General features: G+C 43.7%; 1 long non-coding RNA gene across 1 annotated transcript in view; it reads right to left on the reverse strand.

Annotated features, from left to right (window-relative positions):
• Nucleotides 1-10,505, reverse strand: part of LOC104948261 (uncharacterized) — a 16,875-nt gene that overhangs the window by 3,575 nt on the left and 2,795 nt on the right. The gene's annotated exons all lie outside the window — the stretch shown is intronic.

Here is a 10,505-nt window from a genome sequence, read left to right on the forward strand (position 1 = left end):
GCAGTCTCAGAAGTGCTGATTCTGGGTCCGTAGCTTTAAAAAGGAACAACAAAAATTCAATTCAACCCAGATACTCAGCTAAACGCTGCCGTGTTTAAACGCCATATTATGTTCCAAACCACATCAAGGATCATTTCTGAAACAATATGGGGCTCAAATGCTTTTTCTCTCACAGGTTTACCACAAGGTGAGTTCCTTTTTATATCCTGCTTTTTTAAACAGACTCTCTCCAGTACAGCGTTAGCTCTGAGTGTTAGCGATGCTTGCTAATGTAAACACAGACCATATTACTTCCAAAACACGTCGCACATTGTTTCTGATACATCGACCTTCTGGTGTAAAGCCAGCCCACATTTCCGTAATGTCGGCATGACTGCAGCAAATCTGGATCAGCACCGTTGTTCCCCCCGTTTGTTCAGATTTGGGTAAGGAGGAAAAGAGAGAGGGTTGTATTTTCAGACACTTTGTGAGTCTCATGACACACCGGGCAGGGACACATATTTATGTATAAAAGACAGCAAAAAGTGCATTTTGCATAATAGGGGACCTTTAGGGGTAGAAATCTGTATTTAAGATATTCATGTTGGATTTGTCATGGCTGTTTCAATACATTTCCTGCGAGCTACATTTCCAAATGTAAATCTGTAGACGACACTTGATTCCTCTCTTCTTACAGATCCACCTCTTCAGCCCTGCTCCAAAGTCACTTCTTCAACTGGTCAATTACTATGTTTTCCTCCCTCGCAGCCTCACAAAGTCAAATAGATGGTTTTCACAGCTCCTTCTTATGACAATGTTTGTGTGAATTATTCAGCATTTGCTTTTATCAAATAACAACCTGAAAAACCCAAATGCAGAAATAGCAGTTCACAGGGAAAACTCAAACTCGCTTTCCAGCCTCAGTGTCCTTCAACTCACTGCTGGATTGTGATGGAAGCTAACAATGCTTTGATATACAGTAGTTATGAGATATTATGCGTGTGTTTTATATTAAGAGCTTAAGGGTTGAGTTTCACATTGAAAGCGACAGTTGAGCTTCACCCTTTGGACGGTGAAGGCAGCACTCGGGCCTGACTCTGCTCAGAGGAAACACCTGCAGAGAGCAACACATGTGGATCTGCAAGGGAACCTCCTCTGTCTCCTCTGCACTGATGAGATATCCCTTAGTGAAGAGGCCTGTGACCTTGTTATGATCACTTGTAGCTCTGGATATTGTTTAAGCGCGCCACTGGGGAAAGCCTGGCGGAGCTACATGAAGCGGAGCGGCTCTTTCTGTAGTGAGGAGCGGCAGCAACAAGCTGAAGCCTGGGAGGAACGTCACTGTGCGGCAGCTTCTTCAGGCTGTGTGAGAAAGTTTTCTCCCTCCATGCAGCCTGGTTAAATTAGCCCCAGAGCCAGAGTGTGGACAGCAGCTGGAGTGCAAGAGTCAGCTCTGGCACTGGTGATAATCAGCGGGGAGGATGTGGAGAGAGAAACCCTCAGGGAGGAGGGGGGAAGGGGGGGGGGGAGGCTGTGATCTTACAGGCCCAATCAGAACCCAAGTGGAGCCCAGGCCTCATGCAGTGTAACAGCACACCATCGCGCCGCAGCACTCGACATCCTGGACACAGAGCAGGTCTCCTCCCTAACCGGCTGCTTAACCCTTTCGGAGTGTGTGTACGGTGTGTGTGTGTGTGTGTGTGTGTGTGTGTGTGTGTGTGTGTGTGTGTGTGTACGCAGTGTTTGTACGCGGCTCCCCTGGCCCTCATTCGCTCATCACCGCACTAATCAGACTCAGAGACAGCAGCTGCAGGGAGCCCCTCTCCTAACCTGGGCTGGAGAGGCTGTTATCCTCCGCAAGAGGAGAGCAAATACAGAGCTTAGTGTTCTCAACAGGGACCTCGGAGCATCGCCGCTGACACTGGCTGCTTCATCTATTGTGGCACATTCAACTCCACCGCCAGATTAACAATGTCAGCAGATAATGCGGTTCTTGTTCAGACAGCAGGGGGGGGGGGGGGGATGTAAGCCTGCTCTGATCCGTCACTTAAGTAAGAGTAGCAATATAACAATGGGAGAATACTGAAGTGAAAGTGATTTCAATGACGATATATTCGAGACTTTTGCTTCCGTGTAATGACAAGTCCTGTCAAAGATGACACAAAAATAAGAAATGATACCCAACAGTTGGCCAATCCAGCAAGCAATTAAAAGACACAGCTGTATGTCAAACTAAAACACCTTTGGGTAAAATGAAAAACCCTACATTTATAGGTTAAAGACAACGGTTAAGATTGGAATTGGTTATTTGGCGTCTGTTTAACATACACAAAAAAGCATGGAAGTGATAGTCACAGAAATGTGCAATCCATGTAAAATTTGCAGTAACTGGAAACAACCAGGAGTGTATTGGGAATATCCTCACAGAAGACCAGTTAATAATACTGCAAACCTCCGTATGTTTAGTTATTGCTCTCAGCTTTCTATGTTTGTATTGTGTTTAATACTCATTGATGCATTGAGGTTGTGTTATTTGGTCCAGACGAGGCTTATTTTTACTACTTTGCTGGATGTTTCCATCAATGACTATGCATTTGTATCGGACATCTGAGTCTACAAAGTGAAGGCACTAGCTGCTCGGAAATGCATACAATAAAGTACAATTATCCCCTGTGTAATGTAAAGGGGTAAAAGCAGATATATTCTAAACCCCTTAAGTGTACTGAAGTTCTATTGATGTGGTTGTTATCTCTCCGGTAATGGCACAGCCACAGCTCAACAATAAATCAGTAGGAGGTTAAATAATGCACTGATGTAGTGGTTCCTACAGTACTGGCGTATCGTCACTAAATCAGCCTGCAGGTCGAGCCAGCTCAGAGGTTGCACGCGACCAGCGGTTCATCAGCGTGTGCGTGACACATGGACATGATGGAGGGTGTGGAGGAACATCCGGACAGGTGGGGTCAGAGCCAGGTCTGATTACACAGCTGCTGATTCTCCACGAAAACCCAGAGACAAACCAGCACCCCGCTCCTGCTGCAGTCCTTGAATCCATCCATCCACCGCTCCACTGATGAAACAGACCGGACCTCGGATTCTCTCCTCCGCCCTCTGCAAAGTTTAGTCACAAAACTAACTCAGGTTGACTTTCTGTACAACGGTTTGTTTTTGTGTCGCTGTGTAAGGGTAACAAACGTGCTCAGAGTTCACACAAATGAATTACTCACAGTCAGAGGATGTGGAGTCCAAGAAAGTCTTCTACCAAAGAATTGAGTGATACTGGCAGAGCCGATGCGATCTCCGAGGCCCAGCTTGACATGACACGAAGCAACGATTTTATGTTGTCTGTCAAATGTATGGGGGGGGGGGGGGGGGAATCAATGCAACTTGACAGCATTACATAAAAGAGCTTTTGTGCCTTGATATTTCTTTTCTGTCTGTGTACTTTTGTCTAGGGTGCACAGAGTCGTTCTCCAGGCCCAGAGGGAGCAGAGCTGGCGAGAACAATGTGGGAACCCAAAGAGGAAGCTGCACATGTTGTCTTTTCTCCACAGTTTCTGCTGCGAGTCCAAAAGAGGCTGCATCTTTACAGACCATTTCATACAGCAACATCATCCATCACTTCAGGCTGGTTCGACACTGCCTTCTGCACAAGTCCCCAACTTGACCCCTAAATTCTTCTGACATGAAGACGTTCAAAATCAACAGTGGATGGAAAACCCTTCAAACGACAGGATGAATGTGCAGAATTGTGATCATAACAATTGAACACAACATTGTTTTTGGACTCTCTTTTCATTATTTTTCAGCGCATTTGGTGGCTTTGTAATGAGCAGTTTTTGTAAATGAACAGTGATACATTGTGTAAATTGCTAAATTGACATTTAAGTGCTCAATTGCATCAAACACTGATTCAATATAACCAAACTAAGTGCATCCATCTGCACACCATTAACTACAGGAACATTTACAGTTTCATGGGAATATGGTAAAAAGGGTTTGTGAGGAAACTGATCAACCACTTACTGCATATAATCTGATTACGGCTAAAATCCCCGTTTAGTGATGGTGACGAGTCTACGAGTGCTGCTGGCTGCCCAGGTGCAGCCCGGGGTGCGTCTGTGCGGCCCGGCGACACTCCAGGCTTCACCCTCAGAGCCTCATGGCTGAATGCAGCAGCCTCCCACTCCCACCTCTCGTCTAGAGGAGGATCAGCGGCGGCTTAGAGCTGCCCGGGCCGGGAGGTGAACAAGAGGCGCTTTGAGGAGCCCTCTGCCAGTCAGACGGAGAGCTCCAGGCCTCCAGCCCTCAGGGGTTAACCTCTCAGGCTGCCAAGCAAAATACTGCAAGAGTCTCGCAATTATAGAGACAGTCAAAGGCCACACGCAATTTCCAGAGCTATTTACACAGTTAGAAGCCCCCTCCCCCCCCCCCAGAACTGCCAATAATAGGCAGAATTAAAATGGTAGAGAGGTAAGGTGGGCTTTTAAATACACTTTGTCGCCCGCAAGTCATTCACAAAGGAACGGTTGGCTTACGAGAATAAAAGAGCACGTCCGCCTGTGTGAGTCCTGCAGAATATATAGAATATAGAAATACATTCAAAAATACATTTATGAATTCAGAGACACCGACAGGAGCACCTGTTACAAAAGACAGGGCTCCAATAAACGCCAATAAGCACTTGGGAAGCTTCAAATGTTGGGTCAGCTTGGCCGTTAGCGACAGATGTTAGAGGTAGAAAACACAATATCAGTGTTTCTCGTGATATATTCATTTTCTTAATAATTGATGTAATAATTGTTGATGGATTTAAAGAAAACCAAGAGGATGTTTATCTTTGGCAAATCCAATCTAAGTACTTTATCACATTTATGGACTCTAAGATTGCCAGAAAACCATCCTGCTAACTGATTTTCAACATTGCTCAAAATGGTTTATTACATTGTTCCTAGCCAGAGGGGTAGAGATTAGAAAAACGTCCCCTATTATTTTTTGGTTTCATATTTTCCTTTTCTTACGCTAAGACAGGCATGCAAAAGGTATGAGGATAAGGTTTTTTGGAAATGCATTTGTTTGGTGAGTAGTGATACAACTGGATTAGTTTTCTGTTATTGAATAATGTTTGAAACATGTACCCCACTCACCTCAAGCCTTTTTTTCTTTTCTTTTTTATTCTCTGGAGATTCTTTGTGGAGAAAGTTTCCTTCATAATTTCAAGGTAAAGCATTCATTGCTATCTAAATGGTCATTTTGTTCGAAAAATATTTCAATGGGGATTGTACCATGCTAAAATGGCAAATCTTTCATTGTAAATATATGCTTATGGTGATGATATTATTATTATGGTGTATTTAATTGCATGTGTATTGCAAGCTTCCATGACGACGCTCCCCTGTACATTAGACAGTGTTGGTGCAGCAGTAGAGGAGGGTCTGCAGTGGGTCTGCCTCTCAAAGCTCCTGGTGGTGCAGCGGTGTTCTCTGAGGACCCTGGGGGCCCCGGCAGCCTCTAACCCGCACAGCTGTTCTCCAGGTCCAGAGCCTCTCCAGAGCCCCACTGTTCCTCCTGCATCGGGGACCACCGCCCGGGGGGCATGCAGCACTAATAATAACAACATCCAACATGCAGGCCCGGGGTCAAAGCGTGACCCTCCCCATCACAGCACCAGAACCTGGACAGGAGCCAGGACTCAGAGCCACACTGCAGCCTGGGAGAGCAGGGGGGGAGGGGGGGTTTATGGGTGGCTGGAGCTTTCAGGTTTCATTTCACTTCCTGCTTAGTGCCCCCATCACCACCATTTTGGCGGTGGAGGAGGGTTTGCAGAGAGGGTCATTATGCAGGAGGGAGGGACAGGTCTTATATATGCACAGATTATATGTGGAAGCTGGTAGGCAGGCATGGTGGCTCAGATTTAAAAACGGGGATTCTAGATGACAAATGATGAATGTCACAAAGTGAATAGGATAATGTGCCGATGGTAAACTGCTGAAAATAGCAACAAGGCGAAAGCATCTCTCTTCTCAGCACCTGTGTTTCGCTGCGGCTCACCCACACAGGCAGCAATAACGTCACGATCTTAAATGACTCGAGAGGCAGAGCAATATCTGCTCATGCATCTAACTGGAGCTTTTTGAGAGATCCTGGGCTTTTCTGGATTCAACAACAATGTTTATTCATAAAATACATTTTAATTTGTTTATTTGCACTCTAAATGAGCTGAGATCCTTCTCAAAAAATGTAAGATGCATCAAAGAAAAATGGACCTCATGTGCTTCTCCTTGTATGCAAACTAAAACAACAAATTCCTGCTCTGAATAACAATCAGTTAGTTATGTTCAACGTTCAGAGTACAAACACGGAGCTCAGCCCCAGTCAGGTCTTTCAGGTCGACCAGCGGTGCACTTGTGGTTTCTCACACACTCCATACGAGGGGGAATACTTGGCCCTAATTAGCACCGAGCATCTGGCAAATGTCAGTGTATGGTGTGTGTGTGTGTGTGTGTGTGTGTGTGTGTGTGTGTGTGTGTGTGTGTGTGTGTGTGTGTGTGTGTGTGTGTGTGTGTGTGTGTGTGTGTGTGTGTGTGTGTGTGTGTGTGTGGTGGAGGTGATGATGTCAGGCTACATTACAACTTATTGCTGAGTTGAGTGACATGCAGGATTATCGGCTGGGAGAAATAAAAAAAAGAAACTTTTATCAGCGTGGGGCCGGGCCCGCATGTTTGATGTTGGTCTGATGACTCATATACAAGGTGGAGGACAGAGGTTGAGTGCTGACAGTGCGGGGTCATTAGAGAGCTACAAGCTTTCATCTCACAGATAGTTCACAATCATACAGCAGGATAACTGGTATAATATGTAAATATCGGACGAATAAATTAGGGCTGAGAGGTATGAAGAAAATCATATATCACAATATATTTGAACAAATACCTCAAAATGTATATCATGACGATATTGTAGGGTGTGCCGTTGAGGCTTTAAGCAATTTCATACATTAGCATTTTGATAAATAATCATAAATAATGTAGATATAATGACTAAGATCATGATGTCCCTGTACTGAAGCAATATCTAGTGTTACATCATGATATCAATACAGTATAGATGAATTGCCTAGCCCTTAGATTTCGTTGTTTTGGTGGGGGAGGTTTACTCAATATTAGATTATGCACGCAATTTTAAGCTGTTGTGAGCATCAAAACTTTTTTTCCAGGTTATATGTATTCTTACAGACAACATGCATGCTCAGCAAACAAACAGGCTTCAATTGCCTTAATTCACTTATATCTGAATTTTTTTGTCTTTTTGACTACTAGGTCACTTCCTGGGGAACCACAGCGTGCTGGAGCTCCTGCGGCAGGAGGGCTACGAGATCGTCCACGTGCATCCTGATCACCTAGAGCCAGACACAGGGTGAGTCAGCAGGGAAGAGCTAAACTAATGACAGAGCATGTCATTTGATTAAATAGCTGTGGATACAAAGAAAGAAATAAAGTCTGCTTTATAAAGTCAGGAAAAAAATGATAAATGCTTGGGTTACTAATTAAACACATCTGATGCAAAACCAACAGTGATTGTTTGACAATACTGAATCTGATAAGGTTTTAAATGTTGCAATCAGTCACGTTTCACTTTGATTCTGACAAGATAAGCAGGAGGGATTTAGCAATACCATCACACCAATAATGCAATATGGATTGTGAATCAGAGCATTTGTGCACTCTTAGTTGTTGGCAGGCGTGCAGATATATGTGGACATCCATCAACTCAGCCAGTCCACATCCGTCTAGTTCTCTGTGGAATCGAGCTATTTAACCTCGGTTGATTTATTAAAGTGAATCGCAGACCAGTGCTCTGTAACATATAAAGCCAAGCGACGCAGGAATCCTTTGATACTTCCTCAACTCCCTCCCCTGTCTCCCGCCTGCCAGAGGGCGAGCTGCCAGGGGTGGTTCTGTCTGTTCTCAGCAGCCACTGGTACCAGGGTCAACACAAACACACACTTAAGCATGTAAGTGTGTGTTTGGAGGGTGAGTGGAGGAATGCATGGTGCCAAGGAGGGTTTAACACACACTCAAACTAGCACGGGAGTCACGTAACATTTTTGCACAAAAACCCTTCCATAAACGCTCTTAATATCTCACTGTGTGTTGTGTGTGTGTGTGTGTGTGTGTGTGTGTGTGTGTGTGTGTGTGTGTGTGTGTGTGTGTGTGTGTGTGTGTGTGTGTGTGTGTGTGTGTGTGTGTGTGTGTGTGTGTGTGTGTGTGTGTGTGTGTGTGTGTGTGTGTGTGTGTGTGCATTCCTATTTACTTAGTAAGCTTGCTGGAAAAAAACTGTGAGAGCGTTGTTGTTATCGTATTGTGAGTGACACATGTGTAATTTAATAGCAGTCTTCTCACTATCCCCTCATTCTTGTGTACGGTTAAGGTTTACTGAGCGTTTCTCAATCTACTGTAGGTCACATACAACCCCCAGCAACCTATCCATTACTCAGGAAAGGTTTGTAAAAATACACTTTGTGTGAATTCTTCTGAATGGAAAACACCTCCTCAGCAGAGCTACATCTATTACTTCGATGAAGTATGAAACGGATAATGTTCCCAGTCAGTTTGCCCTTCAGCCAAATCATATTTTGAAACTGAGAACATAACATAGAAGGAGAAAGTTTCAAATTGATCTGACTGGACTTCTCATAAAAGCAGCAAAGAAACAACTGGTCTTCACACATTTAGCTTCAACTGATGTTATTTTATCCCCCTGTGTTTTGACATAAACAAACCACCTATCCCTTCAGATTGTAGATCAAAACCACAACACTACTTCCCTATACAGAGTATTTAAACTTGTTAACACTGGTGAAAGCCAGGCTCCTGTGGAAACAACAAAGATAAGATTTCACAGCAGTTCAGTTCACTCACTCTGAAGCTACGGTTCAGTCCAGCCGGCTTCATCGCAGCCTCGATCTCAAACCTGACGAGATTACACAGAGGCTTCCTGTCTCCTCGGCTCGATACCATCTCAGTCTGACTTCTCGCTCCCCTCCCATGCAACCCTGTCCCGGCCGCAGATAGCGCCAATTACAGCCTAATGGGACAGTTTTAATTAGAAAACTACATCTAGGAAAGCACGTGTTCATCCAACTCCGCAGCATGGCTCATTTAAGAGATTAATACGCAAGCAGGTCGTGCAGTACAAGAAAAGTCAGTGTTGAGAAATAACAGCTAGTCAAGGAGGCTATTCATGTGCAGATCAAAACAAGAAGCCCACTCTCAATGTTTTCTGTTGGTTCTCTTTACAGAAATAACTACACAATTAAATCCTCCACGCTGTGCAGCACATGAATGTTTTCCGTTCTTTCAACCACTCATAAATCACAACTCATTTACTTTTAAAGAAAACATTGAAAATAGGTCTATGGTTTTTCAACAAACATCCTGGTTTGGTAGTTCAGTCATATTTTAGTACTGTACATGGAGTAAATGAAAATGTAATGCCACAGCAGGTTCCAGTCATTGGTAATTATATGTAGTATGATGACTCAAAACTCATACAGCCTTTTGCATTTGTTAAATTAAAAAAGCTCGACAGAAAGAAAAAGGGGCAGTGAAAAGGTTTTCAAAAAGCTATCGGGCAATTATGAAGGACAGGATTATTTCCACAAGTATGCATCACTTGTGACAACAAAAACACATTTTGTAATGCAGCTGCTCAGTCGCTGTCAATCTCAATAACACAATCCAGCGCTTTATGTGCACCAGCTGATCTATTTTTGAGAAATCTAAATTGAAATCTAGCTTAATAAGCTGTTGATTTGCAGTTCAACATTAGCTGAATGTCACAACCACAACCTCTGGGTGTAAAATTGAAATCTATAATTGCAAAATATTGCAACAAAAAATAAATCACTGGCACTTTCAGGACTTTTTATTTCATGCACATCTGCTATCTGTTTAAAACCATAATGGACACTTGTTTTGGTTTATTGCAGGAGATTAAAAATGTCTCTGTTAAACAATATTTTTTTGAAGATAATTTTGTTATTTGAAAAATAAACCTCAATAACTGCTGCTATTTTTAGATTTTCCAAATGTTTATTTACTGAAACAAATACCGTCAAAGGGAACATGTCATGTTTATGGAGAGGGGAACCAGCAGACTGGACTCCAGGGACTTCTACTTCTAAACTATCTAAACTACCACTTTCATCACGTCCCTCACTTGAGCAAATTACCATATCAGCAGTACGATCTGAAGGCAGTCCAAAAAACCACAATCTCTGCTTTCTGACGTACAATTAAAAGATGTCAAACTCGGTTTCTTTTACAGTGTTTTGGTTCTGGCTGTCAGCGCATCAAACATTATCTTAAAGAGGACTCATTTAGCAGAGAAAAGGGAACGGCCAGGTTCACTGACGGTGAAGAGGGGGCTCAGTAGCCTCGGGGTATGTGGGTATCCAAGGAGCACAAAAGAAACGCGAACACGATAAGAAAAGCAGTGATGGTGGGAGGCTGGGGGGTGGGGGT

Source organism: Notothenia coriiceps, unplaced genomic scaffold, assembly GCF_000735185.1.
Source record: "Notothenia coriiceps isolate Sejong01 unplaced genomic scaffold, NC01 NC01_scaffold00014021, whole genome shotgun sequence".
NCBI classification, from domain to species: domain Eukaryota; kingdom Metazoa; phylum Chordata; class Actinopteri; order Perciformes; family Nototheniidae; genus Notothenia; species Notothenia coriiceps.